This window comes from Halichoerus grypus, chromosome X (assembly GCF_964656455.1).
Source record: "Halichoerus grypus chromosome X, mHalGry1.hap1.1, whole genome shotgun sequence".
In the NCBI taxonomy this organism is placed as follows: domain Eukaryota; kingdom Metazoa; phylum Chordata; class Mammalia; order Carnivora; family Phocidae; genus Halichoerus; species Halichoerus grypus.
In genome coordinates, this window is record NC_135727.1 from 101735916 (window position 1) to 101761442 (window position 25527).

Genomic DNA, 25527 nt, shown 5'->3' on the forward strand with positions numbered 1-25527 from the left:
CCTATCCCTCTCCTTAGTGCCTGTGAGCTTCATGTTGCCTCACTGTCTTTGGAACTTCTGTCTGTGTGAATTTCCCCATGCATGCCTATTAATTTGATTAAATTTGATTTTCTCCTGTGACTCTGTCTTGTGTCCATTTGATGCTAAGTCCAGCCAGAAGAAGCATAGGTCAGAGGAAGGTCTTCCTCCCTGAAACTATCTGAGCATCCAAGGCAAAATGAAGATGCTTTTGGCCTGACTTTAGTAGCGTTAAGATACACAGGAATTTTGAGAATGATTGCTACTCTTACTATTTACACAGCTTGTAACTTTGGGTGATTTTTATATGTATACATAACTTTAGAACTACTTTCTCATACTTGCATCAAAGTACACCAGTCAGTAATAATGTCAACATCACATCAAAGAGTAGAGATGGAAGGCTTTCTTCATGATTGGTTAATATATTTTGCTACTCCATGGCTCTTTTCCTCATTGATGGAGATGGCACGATATAAAAATAAGAACCATTAATAAACTTCATATTTGACAGGTTGATCAAAATATTTAACATAATCCATTGATTACAGCTTCTTTAGGATTCATATACTTAAAGGCAAATGCTATAAAAATCTATATAGATTCTAATGGTTGGATCATTAAAGATAATGTTTTGCTGACAATGGTAAGTAATGTACATTTGCCTCTAATGGGAGTAGACCTGAACAACAGTAGTAACTTTCAAATTAGGCATACTATTACAACAGAGTGGTAAGAGACCATTTTCTATTTTCATTTAGCTTTCCCTGCCAAGAAAAAAGTTATATATAGTTCAGGAAAAAAAAAAATATATATATATACATATATATGAACACTATAGTTAACCACTCACAGGTTGGGCTGTCTTGACTTCTCATTGTATGTGTACTGGGTCATGTCACCCTTTCCCATAATCTTAACAGAACTGAATAAAAATCATAATATGACTTGTCTTTAAACCCTAGATAAAATAAATGTTTATATGAATGAATAAAACAAACCCTACAAACTGGATCGGTAACCAAATTTACGTCATTTAACTTAAACGTTTGTTGCTTTTTCTGGCAACCAACTTTAAGCTCTGTGATAAAAAGTTGTATGGAGAAAGTGTACAAATTCTGTAGCTAATTTAGGTATAACTGATGCATATATAATTCTTTGAAAATATTTCATTTTAAACTGCATATTTCTAATGTGTCATAAGACTATTGCACTAAATTAATTTTAGTAAGAATTTTTATAGTTAACCTTACATATTTTAAGAAATTTGAATTTGGTCCCATATTAAAATTTTCTACATTGACATTTTCAAGTGCAGAAAAATTAAAAAATTACACAGGGAATATACATACACCTGTTACCTAGATTCCATAGTTAACATTTACCATAGTTGCTTATCACATTCATCTATCCAGTAATCCATTTTATTTTTAAATGTACTATAAGATGCAGAGAGCAGAAAAACTCACCCCTAACATTCAATTTTAATCCCTTGTACTCTGCTAAAGTCAAGTCAAGTCCCCTTTGCCGGCACAGGGATATGCAGTTGATATTCAATGGGGAATCAAGCAGTTTGTGCGTAGGCTAGGTCTCAGCAAACCACAACCCATGTGTTAAATCTGGACCGCTACCTGTGTTACTAAATTTCTATTGGAATTTAGCCACCCCTATTTACCTACTGACCTATTGTTTATAGCTGCTCTTGTACCTCAAGGATAGAGATGTAGCAAAATCCATGCAGCTCACAAAGCCTAAAATATTATCTGGCCCTTTTACAGAGTTTGCTCACCCCTATTTTGCTGAACTCTATCTCCGAGTGCCCCTGTGAACTACAGCTGATTTTTTTTTTTTTTTACCAAATTAGAATTTAGATTTCCTCATGTTCAAAACATAGAATGGATGTACTGATGTGAGACTGTAACTCTCTACATTTTTTTTTTTTTTTGATTCATCATCCCTATATTTCTTCCTCTTGCTCTTCCCATTAGTGAGTCTTTGAACTTCCATTGCCCCATTTCATGTTTATGGGTAGAGTTGCTTATCCTGGAATTAATTCAACATAGATCCTGGCATACAAACTGAATTTCAAGTTTAGTTAAAATATTCTCTGAAACTTCAGGTCAGTTTATCCTTTTCATGAACAAAGACATTCTTCATAGGCACATCTGTAGTCTCTCTCAATTTAATGCTAGAATTCTGACCTATGCACAGTAAAGAGTACTGTCACTCTCGCCATGTTAACTACTGTGCAATTATGGAGAAAAGTCAGAATTGTTATATAAGCATACTCACAAATCATCTCTCCCAATTAACATGTTTCTGGAATACCTCTTAGTGCTTAGTATCAAATTTGTAGAACTCTCAATGTAACATTTTTTGGCAAATTTTTATATTTCTATCCCTAAGACTCAATACATTTAGTAAAAAGGGGGTGCTCAAGTCTTGAATAATATGCAAAAGGCATTCTATATTGCAATGAAGAGGGGCACCTGGGTGGCTCAGTCTGTTAAGCATCCACCTTCGCCTCAGGTCATGATCCCAGGGTCCTGGGATCGAGCCCCATGTCGGGCTCCAGCGGGGAGCCTGCTTCTCCCTCTCCCTCTTCCCCTCCCCACCCCACTTGTGCTCTCTCTCTCTCAAATAAATAAAATATTCTAAAAAATTGCAATGAAGAGGATCTGTCCCTTAAATACTCATGGTATTAAGAGTGGAATCAGTCTCAAACTCAATGTGATCCATTCCCTATCATTCATTTGCTCTGACAGAATTTCCACAGAACCTGTCACATTTAGATGTTTTTGCTTGACTGAACAAAACTGTATATAAGGAAGGAAAGGGAGAGAGACATTACAATGGAAGAGAAGAAAATACTATTTATATGTCAACTGTTCACCATATTTACCATACTAGTCGATGATTACAAAAAAACTGAGGATCTGACATAGCAATATAATTATGTATCCAGCTCAGTATGGTTTCATTACATTTTCTAAAACTGAGTTTGGGTTAGATGTGAAACACTATATTTTGCCCATTTAAAATGACTGGAGGTCTAAATAAATAAGTAAATAAATAAAATCTTCGGAGGCCAGCCGAGTTGGTCTGTATATCCCACTGATTACAGCTAAAAACTTTTTCAAGAAAAAGCAACCACTTGAAGAATCTCAGGTGTAAAGTAGAGCAGGTAGATTGAGGATGAAAATGAAAACCTGAATGGAAATTTTTTCTCACCATTTTGCCCTAAAGGAGATTTCAGTCACATGGAACTGCACAACAGTGTAAAAGGCTAGAACTACAAGAGAATTTCATTTTCTAGTCAGAGAAGTCCACAAAAGGTGGGGGGGGGGGGGCTTAGAGTTGGAGTATATAGGAGAAGTTCCAGAGAAGAATCTGGAGAAGAGCAACTCTTAAATCCACAGATGAAGCAACATAAATTCCAGGCTCGTTCTTAAGCTATTAATGAGCAGAACAAACCCAAAGAAGTATAGCAAAGGCTTCAAGAAGTTTACTGTATCAACAACTGCCTAAGTATTAGACTAGCCTCTGAGTAGCCAATATGGCAGACCCAAAAAGCATAAAAGAGTTTGGAAAACTTAACTGATATGGGGACCACCACACACAGAAGAAGGTGACACAGAACTTGCATTCTGAAACTAACTGGGTTGATTTCCAACTGAAAACACAGAAAAGCAACATTCTTCAAAAATTATCATCAAGTCACAGAATCTCACAGCATAGTATTAATATCCAAGACACGGTCCAAATTTACATGGTGTTATGAGGTGTAGGAGTGTCAGGAATATGTCCTCGAGACTGAGAAAGCACTTTAAGACTGAAAAATGAAGCCGCTCCATACCATTTACAGAGTTTCATTCAGGGTAACTTACTGATGGGGATATCAGGGCAGAAGGATGTCCCAGGTGGTAGGTAGCTATGTGCTACCCCTATTCTCAAGTCCAGACCTTGATCTCCAGCTTTTATAGAGTGATGAGCATGGTGGTGAGGTCACGGGGTGGTTCTCTAAAATGGTACCTTCTGCACACTGGAGGATCTCTACTGGTCACCCCAAGTGCAGCCTTCTGCATACCACTTTAGGGAAGATGAGAACAAGCCTTCCCACATTCTGGCCACAGTATGCATTAGTTTTCATGGGGCCTGAAACATGTAGCCCCAAGGGAGGTCACCGTGTGGGCATGAACAAGATGGAAGGTCAAAGATGGAGTTAGTGTTGTCAGCACTCCTACACTCCATCCCTGACCTCCGTACCACCTTTACTTGTCATTCTTCTGCTATGACCCTAGAGCCAGATATCAACAAATGACTTGGCATCCCTGTGCCACAGCTGCAATAATATAAGACCAAAGAAGATACTTAGAACTCTGGTTCCTCAGCGATTGTGAACTTCAACATAAGGGAAGATACAACAGTAGGGAAGAACAGCAATGCAAGGCTAGGGGTGATGAATGTTTTACAGGCAGTCCGAGTGAGCCAATACCACCCCTGGCTTAGGTATTTTCCCTGGGGGATAATACCATATATTTTGCCCCATAATAGCCTTAAAGGGTATGTCTATACTGTACATATATTGGGGAATAAAAGGTCTCCTGTAACCCAATAAACAAGAGCCTGTAATTTCTTCACCGTTTTAGGGATTGTTAAGGCTTGTAGTTTATGGAACTGCCTCCAGCATCACATTTGTCTTACCTGACCAGATGATGGCCAGGCACTATAGTGATTGAGCTGGCCCTTAGATCTTATCAGTATTTACCTCCCATCCTCATGCCTTTAAGTATGCCTGTAATAATGTGACTGCTTCGGACAAGGAGGATAAATCATCACAAGTTAACATAATATCATCTATATAACGATGAAGCACCATCTCCTCTGGTAATACCCACTTTTCCAAATCTCTAGCTACCATCCCGTGACCAATGGTGGGACTATAAAAATACCCTTGGGGCAACGCCTGAGAGACCTATGGTTTGCCACTCCATGTGAAGGCAAATTGGTCTTGGGATTCACATCCTAATAGAATGCTATAAAAAATGTTAGATAGGTCCAGTATATAATGATGTCTTAATAGATGCCATGATTTTTTCCAACAATAAGACTATACTGGGCACCGTGGCATGGATGGGCTGAGTAACTTTATAGAGTTCCCTATAATCTATTGTCATTGGCCAGGTCCCATTACATTTCTTTATAGTCCAAACTGGACTACTGAAGGAGCTCTGAGCAGGCACAGTTACCCCTGCCTTTTCTAATTCTCCAAAGGTGGCAATAATCTTGTTATGCCCAACAGGTAGCTTACCTTGTTTTAGGGTTATTACTCTCCAGGGAACCAGTAGCTGTATCGGTTCCCACTTTGTGTGACCGCAATGATGGGTTCCACTACTCGGGTACACAACCTGAATTCACCTGTTGTTGTAGTTAGATGCAGATCCTATAAAATATAAAGGCCCAAAATATATTCAGGAATGGGGAAAAATGCAGGGAGGGAGCCTGCTGATCTGTAGTTTGTCTGACTTTGATAATTTGTCCCCCATAAGCATCAGTAGTGTTTATTTCTCCCCAGAATTTCAAGTGGTTTCCATAGGAAGCATGTGTTCAGTGTCTAGTACAGCTAGTACAGTCTGTTAGTGGTTAATTCAACAAGGGGCCTCTGTTTGCCCCCTATTACATGCACTAAAGTGCAACGCTGGCCTAACACCTACTCTCTAAGGAGTAAGGGGGCATATCCACCCCTGAAATTCCTCCAGTAGCAGAGGGGCACTCGGTGACATACTTAGCTTGAGCCTTCCTTTGAGGGAGTGAACTGCTTTCCGTTCGGCAACACTTTCCTAGCAAGACCAAACTGGGTTGTTTGTCTATATTTTCTCTCAGGTCCCCGTTAGTAGTATTCGATCTTGCCACAACTGTTTATGAGAGACCTTGATAGGCCCCCTTTCTGCCGTTTTACTGTCAGTAGGCTCCCTTGTTTTTCCACCCATCTATTCCCTACGACAGATTCGGTTTCACTTGAGTCAGCCACCATGGCTGCTACGGTAGCACTGGGCCAGTTGGCCAGAGGAGCCAGGACAAACGCTCAAGCCCCATACCATGCCCCTGGGGCTCACTGCAAGATGCAGTCTTTCATGCCAGAGAAAGAGAATTCTTAGTCTGGGCTTCCCAAATGCTGAGCACAAATGGCCTTCATTCCCAGTCCACATGTAATCTCCTACAGTTTTTCCATAGGAAAACTGGCCTGCCCAGAGGTCCAGTGCAGTGGAAGGGAGGAAACATCCCCTTGCCAGACCAGATTAGCCTAATGTTAACATTTATCCAATCAAAATAGCCAAGTACCAGGGACGCTCACCCTTGCCTGTGGCACAGAAGCCCTGCTGCAAGGCACATCAAGCAGTGACTGAGGCCATCTTTGACATCTCAAACTCATTTAACGGAACACCATCTCCCCCCACCATCCCACAGTCACAATACCCAAGCTGCCACTCCTTCTAGGCCCCTTTGCTCAAAGCGGCTGGTTAGTTCCACCAATTCAGTGGCAGAATCCTCCCTCATAATCATTTTCTGACCAGTGGGAACCCCTTCTCTATCATCCACAGGCTCACACGTGGTCTGGGTCTTCGTCCGAACTAAAGGGCATGCCTGTAAGTAAGTCATTCTCCTCCCCCCGGGACAATGTCTTCTCCATCAGAGGAGGCACCATCCCAGGGATCCCATGCCCCAGGGGCCCATCTCCTTTGAAATAGAACAGCTCTCACCCTAGTACCTGGCAGTCTGCACCCATGCATCTTTGCCATCTCACATCCACAATCTGTAGGTTTTCCTCCTGCTACTGGATTCTCCTGGACACAGTGTTTACGTCAGAGGACCATTACGCTCCCACAATCCCCTCTCCCAATCCAACGCTTCTGGAGTCCACTCCAATGCTCTCCCCATTCACAACTCCCCTTCCAGTGTCTTGCAGCGCACAGATCAATGGACAAGCCACCACAACAGTTTGTTCACTTTCCCTTCTCCATCTCCCTTTCCCCCCAGTTTCACATGGAATATCTAACGATATCTTGGGTGCTTTCAGGTTGTCCCTGTACTTGCGCACTGGTCTGAAACACTCAAAAAACCTTGCCAACTCCCCACGTGTTGGGAGCTGGCCAGCTTGGGATTTCCCCCACAACAACCAGCCTTCCTTCCCCTCCAGGGACAACGAGCCTTACCCCAGGAGGGCTCCTTTACCCATGCTTGTTTCATTTTCAGTTTCCTCGCTGGCTTGCCAATTGTTAGAAGGTAGAGCAGGGTCAGTAAAATATCCTTCGGACCAAGAAGGCCCTTTGTGACCAAAAACGAAGCAAGCTACTCAGCAAGCCACTCCATACCGTCTACACAGAGTTTTACCCAGGGTAACTTACTGACAAGGGGAATTGGGCAGGCCATCTAACCAAAACACAGGTAATCTCCACCCCTGTTCTCTGCCAAGTGCAGCCCTTAATCCCCAGCTTTTACAGAGTGAAGGGCATGGGGGGGAGGTCCCAGGGTAGGTATGTAAAGTTACCTCTCTACTAGTTACGTAACGCGGAGCCTTCTGTGTGCCACTTTAGGGAAAATCAGAACAAGCCTTACAACATTCTGGGCAGAGCATACATCAACCCCCATGGGGCCTAAAACAAATAGCCCCGAGGGAGGTCACTGCAAGGGCATGAACAAGATGTGGCGTCAGTGCTGTCCGTGCACCTACACTTAGCATGCAAAGAACTAGGAAAATCTGATAAAATTTAAAGGGAAAGACCATCGACAGATGCCAGCTGTGAGATGACACAGACACTGTGATTATCAAAGATTCAAAACAGATTATTATAACCATGTTCATTGTTCCATGAGGTAACGGTGAACATACTTGAGATGAAAATAAAGATACACACATTATCAGTAGAAAAATTCAAACTCTAAAAAAGAGTTTCATGGCAATTTTAGAACTGAAAAACATGTGAAATTAAAAAAAATCATTGAATGTGCTCAATAGCAGATAAGAGATAAAGATGACAGAGGAAAGGGTGAATTTAAAGATAATAATAGAAATTATATAACCTGAAGAACAGAAAAGCAATGGGGAAAAAGACAACTCAAGGATCTGTAGAAGAATAAAATAATTGTGAATGTGTTTGCGTTGACTTTTTTTTTTTTTTTTTAAGATTTTATTGATTTATTTGAGAGAGAGAGAGAGCAAGCACACGAGTCAGGGGGAGGGGCAGGGGAAGAGGGAGAAGCAGACTCCTCACTGAACAGGGAGCCCTATGCAGGTCTAGATCCCAGACCCTGAGATCATGACCTGAGCCAAAGGCAGATGCTTAACTGACTGAGCCACCGAGGGACCCGTGTTGACATTTTCATAGAACACCTGGTTTCAGGGAGTAGCTTACTGCCAAGTAAGCCAACTGAACTAGACTTCTAATTGAGTTTTTTAACCTTTGAAATTATCTTTTTATAAAACTTTTACAAGACTACTATATAATATTGTTCTTTAACAATCTTCACCTCAATTTACCATTCTTTCATTTCATTAATGTAGTCATTGATTCAAGAATATTCATTGAGTACATTCTGCCAGAATTAATGTGATGTTATATTACATATATACAGGTATAGCTTGAAAAACAGGGTATGTGATCATCCCTCATTATAGGAAGGACCTTCTGTCAACTTAAAATTGAAAGGAAGCCTGGGGAAATACAGAATTCCCAATAACAAATGTTCAAACTTAGGTTGGCTTTGGCAGCAAGAGTGTAAAAAATATCCAAGTGTCAGGTAACTAGTTGGATCATATAACCATTTGAATAACTCATGTAATTGGGATGAACTTTATACAAATATGTGAGGTCAAATATTTATTTAAATAATTTATTATTGAGGGAGCCAGTACAATGGTGAGATTAATTTAAAATTGAAATTGAGGAGCTATGCAGAAGTAATATAAAAAGGAATGTATAAAATTGCTAGATTATATACACAATTGGTTATTGACTCACAAGGTTATAACCTGTAACTTCTGGGTTATCCTTTCTACCAAATATTTGCACCTATACCAAATGAAAATCCATAATTTAACATGTAACATCATCATGTCTGGGAACATTAACCAATACTAAATAGTAACTCAAACACAGTTTACTCTCCTAAATAACCTTCAGGTGGACCTGTGACTCAATGATACTGAAAGGACATTAACCACCCCCGTAACTTTTTTTCTCTATTATTGGATAAACACACACACACACACACACACACACACACACACACCACACACACACCAGATAAAATGTATGCCAAATATCTTGCAAACCTTTAAGGCATGAATTGAAGTAAGTAGAAATGTGAGGCTATTTAATTCATATGAAAATGGGGTGTTTATAAACACAAAACCCATATGTGGTAGGCAGAATTCTAATATGGACTCTGCAATTGCCCCTCTCCCCGTGTGTATACATGCTCTGTATAATCCCTTCCTTTTGAGTGTGTGTAGGATTTGTAAATATGATGAGATTTCTCTCCTTGATTACCTGGTATCACAAAGGAGAAGAGATTTTGCATATGTAATCAAGGTTCTCAATACACTGTCTTTTTGAGTTAATCAAAAGTGAGATTATCCTGGCTGAGCTTGACTTAATCAAGAACATCTTTTCAAAGAGGATTCAGGTCTTTCCTGAAGAGAGGCATTCAGAGCAAGAGAGACTCAAATGAGATTCTTCTGCTGGTCTTAAAGAAGCAAATGCCATGTTGTGAGCTGATTATGGAGATGGCCATATGGTAAAGAGCCGAGGGCAATCTCCAGCAGCTGAGAGTGGCCCCCCGGCTGACAACAAGAAAATGGGGTCTCTGTCCTCCAACCACATGGAACCAAATTCTGCCAACAGCTTGAGTAAGTCTGGAAATGGATTCCTCCTTAGTCGTGTTTCCAGATGAGACTGCATTCCTGACAACACTTTGATTTCAGTCTTGTGAAATCCTGAGCGGAGGACCCGGTTAAGATATATCTGTACACCTGACCCACATAAAACTGTGAACTAATATATATATGTTGTTTTAACTGGTAAATTTGTGGTGAGTTGTTACACAGCAATAGAAAACTAATACACAAGCTAATAAATTCTAAGGCCGATGTCTTCTCCATAAAGCCAATTACTTTTATAACTATACCAGGGTAGTGTATTTCAACACATAACAAAATAAATACATTCCAACAAGTGATTTCTTAGCATTTTCAAATATCTGCTAAAATTATGAGTCATCCAGAGCATCAGATTATTCTTTCATCTTGATGTTTTCAATGAATCATACTCTAAATTTAACCCTGGCTTAAATTTTTTTTTTAAGATTTTATTTATTTATTTAATTGACAGAGAGAGAGAGACAGCAAGAGAGGGAACACAAGCAGGGGGAGTGGGAGAGGGAGAAGCAGGCTTCCCGCTGAGCATGGAGCCCGATGCGGGGCTCGATCCCAGGACCCTGGGATCATGACCTGAGCTGAAGGCAGACGCTTAACGACTAAGCCACCCAGGTGCCCCATCCCTGGCTTAAACTTTTAACCAAATAATTTTATTCTGACATATAGAAGAAAGAAAAATGTATTTCAGTTTGTACTTGAGTTATGAAGGGAATAAGGTAACTCCTGAGGAAGATAAGATTTTTTTTTTTTAATGACAACTGCTATGAGTTGAGTTCTGTGGAAAGAAGACCCTGAGATGAAGTTTACCAGGTAGGAGTTTAGTGTGGAGTACCTTTAGACCAACACACGTGGAAGGAAAGGGAAGGAAGCAGGATTGGACAGACAGAAGTGAGGCTGCAAAGCAGTCCCAAAGACAGTTTTTTTTTTTTTTTTTTAAGATTGTATTTATTCACTTTCGAGAGAGAGCATGAGCAGGGGGAGGAGCAGAGGGAGAGGGACAAGCAGACTCTGGCTGAGCACAAAGCTGGAGCGGGGCTCAATCCCACAACCCCGAGATCGTGACCTGAGATGAAACCAAGAGTCAGATGCTCAACTGACCGACCCCTCCAGGAGCCCCCCAAAGACACCAAGCCATGAGTACGTATGCTGCTAGAATATACCTTTAGAGTTGTCTAGAGTAGGGCTGATACAGCCAGGAATTTACACACCTGTACTGACCTGATCTTTAATGTAGATCTGTCTGGAAAGGGATGCAACCTTAGAGGATATGGCTCTCTGCAGTTAAGGCAAATCTGTAAGGAACTGACAGGCAAAGGCATGTTTTGCACAGCACTTTCAGCAACTAAGGCATTAAGTCCAGCATTGAAGAGGTATCTGGGTGCACATCACAATGTTCCTCACATCTACCCTATTCAGACATAAGCTTCTACTAGTTTTACGTCAGTAACTATTTCTGAATGTATCCATTACCTCTACCCCCCACAATGTAATTTGTCAAAAAATACTTTATATGATGTTAGGTTAGGAACTGTATCCTACCCTTTATTCTTATATGCTGATACTGATTTCTGAAATGCGTATCAGAGATATTCCTTACAATAACAGAATGTAGTAGGCCTATTAGAGATAGTATTTATCTTGGGACAAAGAAAATGCCATGTCAAAGATCAATGATTCAACACTTTTAGGTTGGCCTTTTAAATTGCCAATGTCTGGTATCTAGGATCAAAAAAATGTAATCACAAAACTGATTATCTTAGCTTGCACTTCAGAATCCAGAAAGAAAAAAAAAAAAGTACATGAATTGAGACGGTAGCTCTTCATGCCTTTTGACATTTATTTCAAATGTCAAAAATTATCTTTCTTCATATTATCACTGCTTCTACTCATTTCCAGTCAACATAATCAAGTAAGCAAGGCTATTGATAAATCGGATTTTCAGTGAAATTGATTGTGCAATATGCTTTAAATGCATGGCAACTTGGTGCATAGCAGATGATCCGTAGATTTTCTGCTGAAAAGCAGATAATCCGTAGAATTTCATGTCAATATTTACACTTTAAACAGCAGGATCTCAAAATTCCCTGACAGTTTTTCAGACTGTGATTCTTCTTCTGTCTATTAAAATGTATCAGAAGTGACTTTAGTACCGATGTCACTTTTGAACATCTCCTCAGAAAGTTTTAACTACTGGCAGTTTATGCCATTGCCATCTTTTAAATAAGAAATTAGAAAATAAAATTATTGATCTGAACACAAACACAGTGTACCCCTATTATTATGTTCTTTGTTCTTTAAAAATTGGCTTATAATTGTAACTTTGAATCCCCTGTTCCCTATAATGATCTTAATATTCATTGATTTTATCTTTTAAATGTATATATTTATTTAAAAATATGTATGGAAAAACCACCAAGTAAAAAAAACAAACCCAAATTACCAAGCAAAAATAAACAAACCCACTCACGGATTCTGGAAACAGTAAAATATCTTTTTATCTTGTTTAGTTTTATTTATTAGCCCATTTTATAACTGACAAGGACTGTTAATATAGGGCTGGCATTTCAGTCCCCTGTTGCATTCTGGTTATTGTTAGTGGTAGCAATATTATTGCTGTGCAAGAGTTTACTCATCTGTGATCGCTAGAGCACCCTATCCCCTTTTTGTCCTCTCTTCATATTCCATCTGCTCATTACCCACATTTGAATCAGTGTTTTGCAGAAGACTTCATTTGTCTCTTCCAAAATAGAGAAACACATTTTACCCCAGCAAATGTCTTGCAAACCTTTTCAGGAAGATTTTTTCTTTTCTTTTTTTATCAATGGTATATTGGATCCATACTGAAATCTGACTTTAGGGTTTTTCTGTAATGCCTTCCTCTCCTAGGTGCTAATATCTGCTTTCTTAACTGGTTAGGGTATAACCTTTTGATGTTAGTTACTATTTTAGGAAAAAAATATAGTTATGCTTTCCAACTATGATATGCAGAGGAATGTTGCTTTCTTGTCATCACTAAAGCAGCCATTCTAAGAAACTGTTTCCTGTTTCCTAATGATATTTTCCACAAAAATCTTACTCATGCAACCTCTAATGTTCTTGTGTTCACTCCCACTGTTTACAGCAAGTCCAAACCTCTCTACTGTTTTTCAGAGCCTTCCAAAACTTGACCTCACACTAATTATCCAGCATATTTACCACTCCTCCTCCTCCTTCACATACAGTCTCTGTTGTCAACTGACAAGGTTCTTCCTATTCCTTTACAAAATCAGCATAGTCATTTGTTTTCTTTTTCTTTTTTTTTAAGATTTATTTATTTTTGAGAGAGGGAGAGAGAGCCAAGAGGGGCAAAGGGAGAGAGGGAGAGAGAGAATCTCAAGCAGACTCCCTGCTGAGCACAGAGCCCATCGCAGGCTCCATCTCACGACCCTGAGATTATGACCTGAGCTGAAATCAAGAGTCAGACACTCGACTGAGCCACCCAGGCGCCCCCATAGTCACTTATTTTCATTCTTGCATTTTTGCTCATGCCTCTCCTCTTTTTCTCCAATTTCCTCTCTGCCTATCCAAAGCCTACTCATTTTTCAAGGCTCCTCTGTGTAATGAAGCCTCTGTTGAATACTCTCATTCTGAAACTTTGACAAAAATCATCTTCTCTGACATTGCATTTGCTATACACTCAGTAACGTATATAGTAATATTTCTATTGTTCAAAACAGTATATGTAACTTCGCTTTTGGAACTGACATTCAGAATCAGTTTATGACACACATGAATATATAAACACACACATACACAGAAATTAAACTGATTATATTATAGTCCTAACTTATTTTTGAAATTACCAAGAGCTTACTTTACTTAAAAATGCCTATAAAATATGAAAACTACTTGCTAAAATTTTTCTAAAGCATTAACTTGCAGTTGGAAAACAGATCTAAAGGCATAGTTCTTATAGTCCTTATGCTATAGATATTTATAGTTTGAGGGGTAATAAAAAAAACATTAGTTTCAAATGAGAATATGATAACCAACACTGACAGAGGTACAAATTGCCATTGATAGTGGGGATAGAAATGGAATAGGCTTCCTGGAGGAGATAAAACACAAATTAGACATTGAAGGATAAGAGATTGATAAAAACGGACACGTGTGGGTCAGAAACAGCATACATAGAGGCTGGAAAATTATGCAGTGAGTGTGTCAAAATGTGAATATTTCTCTTTGGGTATCTGTATTTGGGAGCAGGAGACCATTTCGTTCAGTTGCAGGCATATTATGCATAAGCTCAACTGGCAGACTGCAATGTACATAGGTGATTTTTTTGGTGGTGGTGGCTGCGGGGAGATATTAAAGATGTTTGAACAGGAGAGCATTAATTGCTTATTACAACAGCAACAACAACAAAAGAACAACATGATCTCAAGGTCGTGAGATCCAGCCCTGCGTCAGGCTCTGTGTTCAGCAATTTGTGCATGAGGGAAGTTTAACGTGGCTAGGACATGAGGATATTATCAATGTAAGAAAGAGACACCTAATAGAGATAGAGATTTCATCTTATAGGCCATTAGAAGCAATAGAAAATGAGGCATCAACCAGAGGAGAGCCTTGGGAATGAAGAGGCTGTAGTGATAAGGGACACCAAGTGTACATGCAGACTGATGGGAGGAGTGCAGTCAAACCTGTCTCTACATTTTTGAGCCACGTGCATTGTAAAGTGTTGGTACCATTAATAAAGATCAGAAACAGAGAAGCAGGTAATAATTTTGTTTTTGTTTATCTAGAGTATGTTCACTTTACTTCTGGTGAGACATCCAGAAGAATATATCTGGTGGCTTGGGCTCAAACAAGTGACAACTAAAGATTTATATTGGTGTATATATATATATGCCTAGATGTGATAGCTTGAATCTTTGTTGTACATGGTATAGGTGAAATTGATTTAAAAAAAAAAAAAAGACGGGGCGCCTGGGTGGCTCAGTCAGTTAAACGGCTGCCTTCGGCTCAGGTCATGATCCCAGAGTCCTGGGATCAAGCCCCAAGTCAGGCTCCCTGCTGAGGGGAGTCTGCTTCTCCCTCCCTCTGCCCGTCCCCCCAGCTTGTGCTCTCTCACTCACTGTCTTTCTCTCAAATAAATAAAATCTTACAAAAAAAAAAGACATTTTCCAAGGTGCAGGCAACATGTTAATCTACTGTTATACTATTGTTTTAAAAAACCTTATGCAATCCCAAGGCCAAAATACTAGTTCCTCTTGGTTTCCACTTAATTTCTACTCAGATAACTGAATAATTTAGGATCATCACATTCATATACTGGTATTAATTTTGGAACGAGGTAGGTTAGTTTCTGTTGCAGTTGGCAACAGACCCAAATCAGACTGGATTAATTAACAACTGTATTTTTAGCTCATGTTACTGTAAACACAAGAAGCAGTTTAAGCTATGGTTAGATTTAGAATAAAAACAAAGTCATCAAGAATTGAGTTTCTTTTTATCGCTTGCTTGCCATGTGTAAGCTCCATTTGAATGTTACCCACCACTGCCCAGCAGCTCCAGTTTCCTCCTTCCTGGGGCATTTTGCTACACCTATTCCATCCTCTTAGTTTCAAGTAGACAAGTAAAATGTTTTAAGAATGTCAGTGTTGGCGGGGTCCTAGGTGGTTCCATCAGTTAAGCTGGCGGCTCTTGATTTTGGCTCAGGTCATGATTTCAGGGTTTTGGGATGGATCCTGGGCTGGGCTCCGTGCTCAGGGGGGAGTCTGAGATTCTCTCTCCTTCTCCCTCTGCCCCTACCCCCCACCACTAAAATAAATAAATAAATCTTAAAAAAGAAAAGAAAGAATGTAAATGTTGGATATGGTATGGCAAAGTGAGTGTGGCCACAGGAGGAAATGAGAATTCTGAGGCTTGAAAGGAGAAAGCTTATTATACTCACAGATCCCAGAGAGGGTGTCACCGCATGCCATGCAGGGCCACAGAGGAAGCTCCAGGTTTTGGTCAGGTGGCAAAAGACAGGAACAAGAGAAAAGTCAAGGCCAGAGTCTCTGTTGGGGTTTCTGCAGGAAAAGCAAAGCAAGGCAGAGAAAATAGTTTAGGATTGGCTAGTTTGAATAACTATGGCAGGATTTGGGCTGTAAGGGTGATCTCGTTATCTGGTACATGGCTCTGGGATGATTTAGGGCAGAAGAAATATTGGCTTATGTGTGAGAGTCGGATAAGGAGGTGGTTGAGACCACCGGCTCAGGATTATCTGATTTCTACATGGAAGACATGTTCCTGGCTGGAGCACTTTGCTACCTGTAAGAAAGGGCTAGCACTGGGAGGGGAGTTACTCTCTGGCCAGTAAGATTTCTAAGATGTCAAAACATGATAAAATACAGAAAGTAAAAAAAAACATTTTACAACAGCAACAACAACAAAAACACGAGTAACACACAAAGTGAACATTTTTTTTCTAGCATTTCCTACAAAAATCTTAAAAATTGACTCTTTTTTTTAAAAAACAGATGCCCACTGCTTAAAAAATAACTTTGATCAAGAGACTGTAAGGTACCGCCAACCTAAATAAAAAGGTAAACTGAGGCAAGCTCCAATTACCGGAAATTGAGTTTATATGGAAAAAGCCGAAGAGTGCAATCTGGGAAACGCGCGAGGTACCGAGCTGCAGGCAAGTTTAATGAGGGCTTGCGGGGGCTGTATTTATGGGCAAGGAGCGCAGAGGCTGGGGGGGTGGAGTTCAGCCAGAGTCCAAGCAGTAAGTTCATTGGCTCGAGGATGAGGATAGATTCTTGCTGGATGTTCATTGGTCAGGAGCTAAGTCCGGGTCTTCTGTAAATCAGGCGTTCAGGGAAATCAGTCTGTCCGGTCTCAAGTTCTGTTGTGAGGCTGCATGCGTGAGAGTCTCCATCTCGTAGCCCCCGGTTCCATTTTAGATAGAAATCCTTTCACATTACTTACTTGATTTTTTAAAGAAAGGTTGAACACCAATTAAAATAAATAAAAAAATAAAAACAGGAACCGCGGAGTTGGTCAGCATAGCGGCGGCATAGATCGTCCCTCCTTTTTTGTCCGTCGTTATACCAACTAAAATTCGGCATCCACCGGTGAATAAAAGTGCCTCTGGGCAAGTTGTGAGATTTAGAACCATGCAGCAAGGGCCCCGGCGGGTGGGCGGGCGGGATCGTCTCGCCGGCCTGTGCACTGGGTTAGAGGCACAGGGGCCTGGCCATCCCCCGTCTTCTCCCCCCTCCCGCCCGGGACCAGCAAGAGCCTGTGAAGAGCCGGGCGTGCTGACTTGGGACACAGCCATGGAGGACTCAGCCCTCGTGCAAGTCCTGGTCTCCTGAGGACCTGAGGAGAGATTCCCCACTCCGCTGGAGCGCAACAAGAACGACTTTGGACGCAGTGAGAGAGGGTAAGAGGCACTTTGTCAGCACCACCACTCGGGCAGGGCGGCTGGGCGGAGCGGGGCGGGCCCTCTCCTGGTGGGGAAAGGTGCCCGGCTCCCCAGCCGCGAGCCATGCTGCTGGAGAAACCCGTTTCTCTCCTGCGGCACCCAGAGTGTTGAGGTGGGTCCTCCATGACTGGGACGGGGGTGGGGGGAGGGGATCAGGAAAGAAGCAGGTGAAAAGTATCCGAGAGCGTTAATGGGACATGGTTCCTGCTGATGGTATTCTGGACTCCTGAGGGAAGCCCGACTCTGAGCCTCTTCCTCAATCCCACGTGATTCGTGAGACGAGGGATGGAACCAAGCCCAACGCAGACTGTTTAAAAGCCACAGACTTAATAAGTGGTCCAAAGAGTACTTGTTTCTCCCTTCTGATTCCCTCCCACCCCAAATCTTGCCTATGCATCCTCTATAGAATTATGTGTAACCATCCCTTCCTTTCTAGGCCCATTGCACCTGCCCTGGTCAGACACAGCATGCCTAGATTGCTGTACCTTGTTACCTTACAGTGCATTCAGTTTGTTTTCCTTTCTATCAGTCAGATTCACAGACTTGTGGAGGTTCTCTCATCCCTTGCAGTGGAGATCATCTCTTCCTCAGCTTGAAATCCAAACCATTCAGTCTTCATCCCTTCCATGCACCATCTTATCTCCACAGTTTTGCCCTCATCTGCCTGAAACCCAGAGTTTAGGTCAGAGTGAATCTCTTGCCCGGTACCTTTGCTTGTGCAGTTCTGTTTGCCTAAAGGACACTTCTCTCACACCTGCCTAGCAACATACATTCCATCTTTCAAAACTCTGCCCAAAATCTTCTTCCAGCAGAAAGTTTTTTAGATGTCAGATATTTACCATCTGAATTAACTTCTTCTTTCCCAGTTCTTCGTCTCTGTGCTTTATACAACTGTAGTTCTTCTCAACACTATGCCTCATTATTACTTGGGAATGAATGTTTCCCTCACTTTATTTCTGAGCCCTTAGAAGACAGGAAAGTAGTCATTTTTGCATCTGCCACATTACCTAGTGTTGTTCCTTATGCATAGCATTCATTAATTGTCTTTTTATTTGAAGTGGATTTAGCATTTGCATCAAAAGCCCTAAGCGAGTAGGAGACGCAGTCTTGGAATATGTCTCCTTATTAGTAGTTCAGTGCTCTTTCTACCTACCATACAGTTGGGACTAGTAAAGGCGGTTTCCAGGACATTACCACAGATTTAAATATGTTTATCAAAAGCACCGCTCATAATACAGCTAGGGACAATGCCCTGCCTAGTCTGATTCTCTGTCTTACCCCACTTTTCCTCAGTTGGGCTACAAACATAGGATGAATGAAGTGAGCCCCCCCCAGTTCTGCCTCAGTGGTTCAGGCAATTCTCTGAGAATGACCTCTTTTATCCAACTCCCAGCCACTCCCACACTTGTGCATGCAAGGAATTCAAATAGGCACTCTTGTCTGGATTTTCTAACGCCTTTGTTGCTGTCAGGCCTCCTCCTTTCTGTGCTCTGAATAGCCTCTTCCAACTGACACCTTGATAATCCGCCTGGCTCTTGATTTTATTTCTCCTTTTGACATCATCCCCCAGTTTTCATTGTTCGTTTATACCACATTGTGGTTTACTCCCAGCACATCCATACTCCTTTAAGAGGAGCGATGACACATTAAGAAGAGGGAGGCATCTAAACTTCTTATCATGCACACAGGGATGATATGATTATTAGAAACCTAGTTAAGAATTATTGATGTATCAGAGATGCTTGTTAAGCCAAACAGCATCAGTAGTACCTGTACTTAGCCTTTGTACCCCAAAAGTATTTGTCAGTAGCAACTTTTTGATAGAGAAACTGCTGAGAGAAAAGGATGAACAGTGGTCATTTAATTTTCTGTATGAACATGTGAGAGAAAGATGAAGAAGCCTTGACATCCTTGACTAAAACAGAAACAAGGGGATTGAGACAAAGGGCTGGAAACAAAGTGAAATTCTGGCCTTAATCCAGTGGACTAGAAGGTATGTCCTCAGGGGACATTCTCTCAGTATTTGACATCATTTTCATTTAAAAGGCCTTTTTGTACAGGATTTATATATGGGTCCAGAGAGAACAGAGTGTGAAAATAAATTGAAGACAAAGAATCAGTTATAAACCATGCAAAGACCCATAGCAAAGTAGAAAATCTCCTGGAGATAAAGCGTTGACATGGAAAAGCACAGCACTATGCTGAACAGAGAAATAATCATTCACGGAGGCAAAGATTTCTGAGGATCATGCAGTGTTGTGGCAGTTTTATTATTCTGCATAGCCTCTGTGCATTCATTTACTCAAAAATTATTTTTTACAATTTTTATGTACCCAGCATGGCACAAGGTGTATGGTGTTGGTATACAGAGACAATTGAAACAAAGTTCTGGCTCATGAACTTGCTGTCTGCTCTGCAAGTGGAAAATGATGATCTTTGCTAATGTGAATGCATGATCTCTTTGCCCACACTTTTGTGATGTAAACCAGTGCAATACCCAATCCCAAAGAGACTTTACAGTTCTCTCCTTATGCATCCAAGTTATGACCTTCGGAACCTTAATTTGGGAAAAATTTTCTCTTCCTATGCAATATCCAGTCTTGCTTTTTACTTGGTGAGACCCTGTGAACTTGTCTCTTGAGTGATATTCCTGGTTCTCCAGACACAGGCCTGCAATAAATTCTGCTTGTTTTTTTTTTTTTAAGATTTTATTTATTTATTTGACAGAGAGAGACACAGCGAGAGAGGGAACACATGCAGAGGGAGTGGGAGAGGGAGAAGCAGGTCTCCTGCTGAGCAGGGAGCCCGATGCGGGGCTTGATCCCAGGATCCTGGGATCATGACCTGAGCCGAAGGCAGACGCTTAACGAGTGAGCCACCCAGGCACCCCAAATTCTGCTTGTTTTATCAACACTGGTGGTCTTTGCATTTTGATCTGACAGTAATGAACCTTTCTATGCATACACTAGGGAGTGATTATTATATAGACAAGAAATGATCAATTGGTTTTCAGTTATGTTGCATTGAGGAGAACACAAGACAGTAGGGTAGATTGATTGGTTGTGATGTATATCTTATAAAAGTGATTTGGTAATATACATGGCATTTGCAAGGTATTCATCGAGAAGATGAATGAACAGTACACATTGTTGCTACATATTCAGTATACAATATTTTAAAACTTCTTTGCTATTTTCTAAAGGTAATATGCAAGGGTCGTTCTTGAATTCCAGAACAGTCCACTGAGATGACTGATGTGGGGAGATTTGGCCAACTTCAATGTCAATAGCATCTGGCAGTAAGGGAGAGAAGTAAATCAGTATCATAATTTTAAAAAGTTGGGAAGTTCTCTTGTACTTGGAGGATGATTTTGGATTCCTCTCTCCACTGGCAGGCATTTGAAGTACAAGCTATTCTAATTAATATTTACTCTCAAATGCACTCCCAAAGTCCTGTTCATTATTAGAACCATTTGTAAATAACTTTCAATCTTTGTTTGTTTTAGAATATTTGGGCTTTATATTTCCCTAGTTTATAAATTTGATATTTATCTGTCTAAATGACGCCCCCGGTGTATTCAGATATCAAGAAATATCTGAATCCTCAGGACTTATGGATTTATGTCAGTCACAAGGCACCAAAGGTGTCAAGAAGACACAGGGGCAAGATCATAATGTCACATGCTCTCTGCTCTCCCCCCTTATTTGTGGATTATTTTAATATTAGAGGGCATTTGAAATTCGATCCAGAGTTTAAAATTTTCCTTTGGCAGTTTCTCTTTTTTTCAATTTCTTATAGAAACATTGTTCAGAATGTCTGTCATTATATAGCTATGGTCCTAGTTCTTAACCTGTGGAAAAACAACATCAACAAATCCTTGAAGATTCTCCAAACACAACCAGTCTCTGTTTTATTTTACTTTAACAATCCAACAGTGTTGGAAAAGGATTCAGGGAGAGGAAACTGTTGCATGTTCTTTCCACTATTTCTTAGTCTAGCACTTGTGAATATCAGTGGCTCATAAAACCAAAGGGCATGAAATCATTTCAGAGACTAGAGCAGTTACATGGGGAGGAGGAGGAGTAACCAGAAAGAGGTCTAACAATGTCCACAAACTTCTTCCTTATCTCTAGAAGGCAAGGAACATCCTATATGTTGTGTTGACATTTGTAGCTTCATATGGCAAAAGGAGTCTGAAAAAGCAATAAAAAATTTTACTTGGAGTTTCTTATTTGAGGACTACAATTTGCTCATTAGCATGTGAATTTCCCGCAGAATAGAAGATAAGATTTTTCTGGAAGTCTGGAAATTTTACATGAAACTTACACTATCCTTTAAAAAAATACATATGCTGCTTTGAATTTTTTTTTTTTTTTATGATTTGGAATTTGTAGATTCTTTGAACAGTGGTCAAGTATCTATGAATTCACTCACATGTTTATGCCTTTTACTTAATAAACAGGTGTTAAGTGCTGCTCTGAGCTAGCTACTGTACCCAACTTTGAGATGTAAAGACAAATGATCCCTGATCAGATCTTTCCTGTAAGTGCCCCCTGACTGGCGGGGAAGACAAGTGTAAACAGATAGTTTTCAGGCCACCTGGAAGGTGCGATGATTGAGACCTTGGTGTGGAAACACAGAGGTGGGAACCTGGCTGGGGAGCAAGGAAAACCTTCAAGGAAGACATTAAAATTGACCAGGATATTCATGGAGTTGGAGTCTTCCAGGTATGGAATGGAGGTATGAACTCTCAGACTGGCATGCCCAGGAACTAGTAAGCAATGGCTAGAGATCATTGGGTTGAGGAGTGACAGAAAAAAAATGGGAACAAATATAGGTGGGAACAGAGGAGGTTAAGGTAGTTGACATTCTTAGCTCAGGGATAGATATATTCATAATGAATTTAGAACACGAGTTGGATTCTGATATAAATTTTGTGACTTATTGGTAAGTTGTTATGAGTCAAAAGCAAAGCTAAACCTGATAATGCTTATAGGAAGCTTATAAAAGCAGCGGTTCTCAAACTCTAGTATGCATTAGAATTATTGGAGTTGATTGCAAAAAGTACAGTTACAGGGTTCACCTTTATTCTAATTCAGTATATTTGGGGCTGGATGCAAGAATCTACATTTTAACAAGTACTCCAGGTGACTCAGAGATTCACATGTTGAGACAAAAGATTGAATAAGAGAAGGGCATGGATACAGCTCTGAAAAACAGAAACATTTAAAGAGCAGTGAGCAGAGAGAAGAGGCAGTGGTGTAAACTGAGAAGAAACTGGTTAGAGTGAGAAATACGTAGATCCTGCTCCTGAGGTAAGGGTGTCACAGTCAGGGGTGCTGCCTCTACTGAGCCAACCACAGCGAGGCAGACATTCTGGACAGACTGGACAACGCGGAGTAGTCAGCCCCCAGGAAGGGAACAGTTAAGGGGAGACTGTAAGGAGTCTGGGGAAAGTTCGGAGACTTTTATCTAATTCCCCTGTAAACACTTTATTGACATTTACTTGCAGTAAGAAAAAACTGGCATTTATTTAGGGTCTTCCTTCTAACAAGTCAATATTATAAGGTTGTGGCAACTTTGTTAGTCTTTTTGTTTCTAAAAATGTCTTCATTTTGCCCTTTTGAATTATATTTTGCTGGGTATAGAATTCTGGGTTCATAATTGTTTTTTGTCTTAGCACTTTGAAGCTATTATCCCATTTTCTCTGCCCTTTATTGTTGACAATGAGAAATATACTGTTTATCAAATTGCCATTAACATTTAGATTAACTGGGGTGCCTGGGTGGCTCAGTTGATTAAGTGTCTGACTCTTGATTTCAGCTCAGGTCATGATCTCAGGGTCATGGGATCAAGCCCTGAGTCAGGCTCTTAAGATTCTCTCTCCCCCTCTCCATCTCCCTCTGCACCTCCTACCCGTCCCCCCTCCAGGCTCTCTATCTTGCTCTAAAATAAATAAATAAATCTTAAAAAAAAAACATGTAAATAAACTGACTTCATTTTAGCTTTTAATTTTTTTTTTAGGGGCACCTGGGTGGCTCAGTTGGTTAAATATCCAACTCTTGATTTTTCCTCAGGTCATGATCTCAGGATTGTGAGATCCAGCCCCACATCCAGTTCCACGCTGGTTGTGGAGCCTGCTTAGGAGCTTAGGATTCTCTCTCTCCCCTCTCCTTCTGCCCCTCCTTCCCCACCTCTCTAAAAAAACTTGTTTTTTTTTATCTTTGATTTCCTGAGATTTGTCTCTTATTTATCTAGTTATGGATCTATTATGTTATTATTATTTTATCATTAGTATTCTGCTTGTTACTCAAAGTGTACTATTTGAATACTTAGCTCTCTCTTTAATATCAGAAAACTCTTAGGTAATACCTGATCATATATTCTTTCCCTGCCATTGCCTGTGTTCTAGAACATGTTTTCAAAGAGATTGGTGAAGTTTAAGTGTAAAGGATCTCAACAGATCTTGTGGGAATCTTAACTGATCCTACATGTATTTTATCTCTTTTATCTTTTTGCTGTGGTAGGTGAAGAGTTCAGTGCTATCAGTCGGTAATAATCTCTTCAGTGGGGTTCTGTTTAGAATGTATCCAGTGTTTTTTTTTGTTTGTTTGTTTTTGTTTTTTGGTTTTATTTATTTATTTTGACAGAGAGAGACAGTGAGAGAGGGAACACAGGCAGGGGGAGTGGGAGAGGGAGAAGCAGGCCTCCTGCTAAGCAGAGAGCCCGACGTGGGGCTCCATCCCAGGACCCTGGGATCATGACCTGAGCCAAGGGCAGATGCCTAACGACTGAGCCACCCAGGTGTCCCTGTATCCAGTGTTTTATTTTTATTTTTATTGTATTTTTGTTTCCCATATTTCAATTTGATTCCTTTTTATACTCATCTTGTTTTATGTATGTAACTTCTTTGTTCAATATTTTATTGCTGTTTTTATGAATGTTATGCTCTCATGCCTTTGAGTATCCCAGCCATGCTTATTTTAATAGTTTGTCTAATTTATTCCATGACACTGACGTCATTAGAAAGTAAGTTTTATCCTGATGTGGGTTTTTTGGCTCCTCCTTAGCATCAGATTTCTTCCTGCATTTTAGAAGTGCAGATCATAGGCTTGTCTAAGGCGAACAGAGTTTTTGCTTTCACCGACTGGGGCTCCTTCCTCCCTAACAAAAGTCGTGAAGCTACTTCTGTGAATGTCCTGGGGCCCTCAGTTGAGAAGCAGCTCTCATAACGAAGGCTTGGGCCTCCTCCCTGGTGGGGATATGAAGGAGATACTGAACTGGGTAGTGAGCCACAGACAGCTCTGTCCTGAGGCCGTGTCCATATCCTCAGGCTTGCATCGCTGAGCAGCTCCATAGAAGTTGTCGCCCCAGGCAGCAGTTGTCAGTATTTTTCACGCTCCTCTGATGACTCGTAGCCCCTGGAATTAAGCACTGTGGCCGAGTCCGTTTTGCCATTTCACACTGAAGCCTTTTGTCCTTCTTTTCCCAAAGGGACTGAATTTGTATCTCACACTGCCAGCTTTGGATTATGGATCTTCAACTGCTGTGGAACTGCTAAGTGAAATAAGTCAAGCAGAGAAAGTTATCATACGGTTTCACTCATGTGGAACATAAGGAATAGTGCAGAGAACAATAGGGGAAGGGAGGGAAGACTGAAGGGGAAAGAATCAGAGAGGGAGACAAACCATGAGAGACTCTAGACTCCGGGAAACAAGTTGAGGGTTGCAGAAAGGGAGATGGGTGGGGGGATGGGGTAACTCGGTAATGGGCAATAAGGAGGGCCCGTGATGTGAAGAGCACTGGGTGTCATATGCAACTAATGAATCATTGAACATTATATCAAAAACTAAAGATGTACTATACATTGGCTAATTGAATTTAAATTAAAAAAAAGAAGAGGGTACATTAAAGTAGGGACATAGTGTGTCATTTTTACTGGTATCTCTGGGTTAATTTTTTGTTACACATCCCATTAGAGTTTTGCCAAATTAACTGATAAAGGAAATCCAACCACTTTCAAGGGGAAATGGCTATAGAGTTTCCAGAGATTGACATATATAGAGGATAGTCAGTTACTGAATTTATTTTTGTTCTATCCAGGGGATGCTTAATGTGG

The 25527-nt window shown here is 40.6% G+C and overlaps 1 long non-coding RNA gene across 1 annotated transcript in view; it reads right to left on the reverse strand.

Moving 5' to 3' along the window:
- The window catches only part of LOC144380457 (uncharacterized), a 167772-nt gene that overhangs the window by 66932 nt on the left and 75313 nt on the right, over positions 1-25527 (reverse strand). Inside the window, exon 2 of the long non-coding RNA XR_013444614.1 lies at positions 15888-16008. This is a non-coding gene — a long non-coding RNA (uncharacterized LOC144380457). The remainder of the gene's footprint in view (positions 1-15887; positions 16009-25527) is intronic.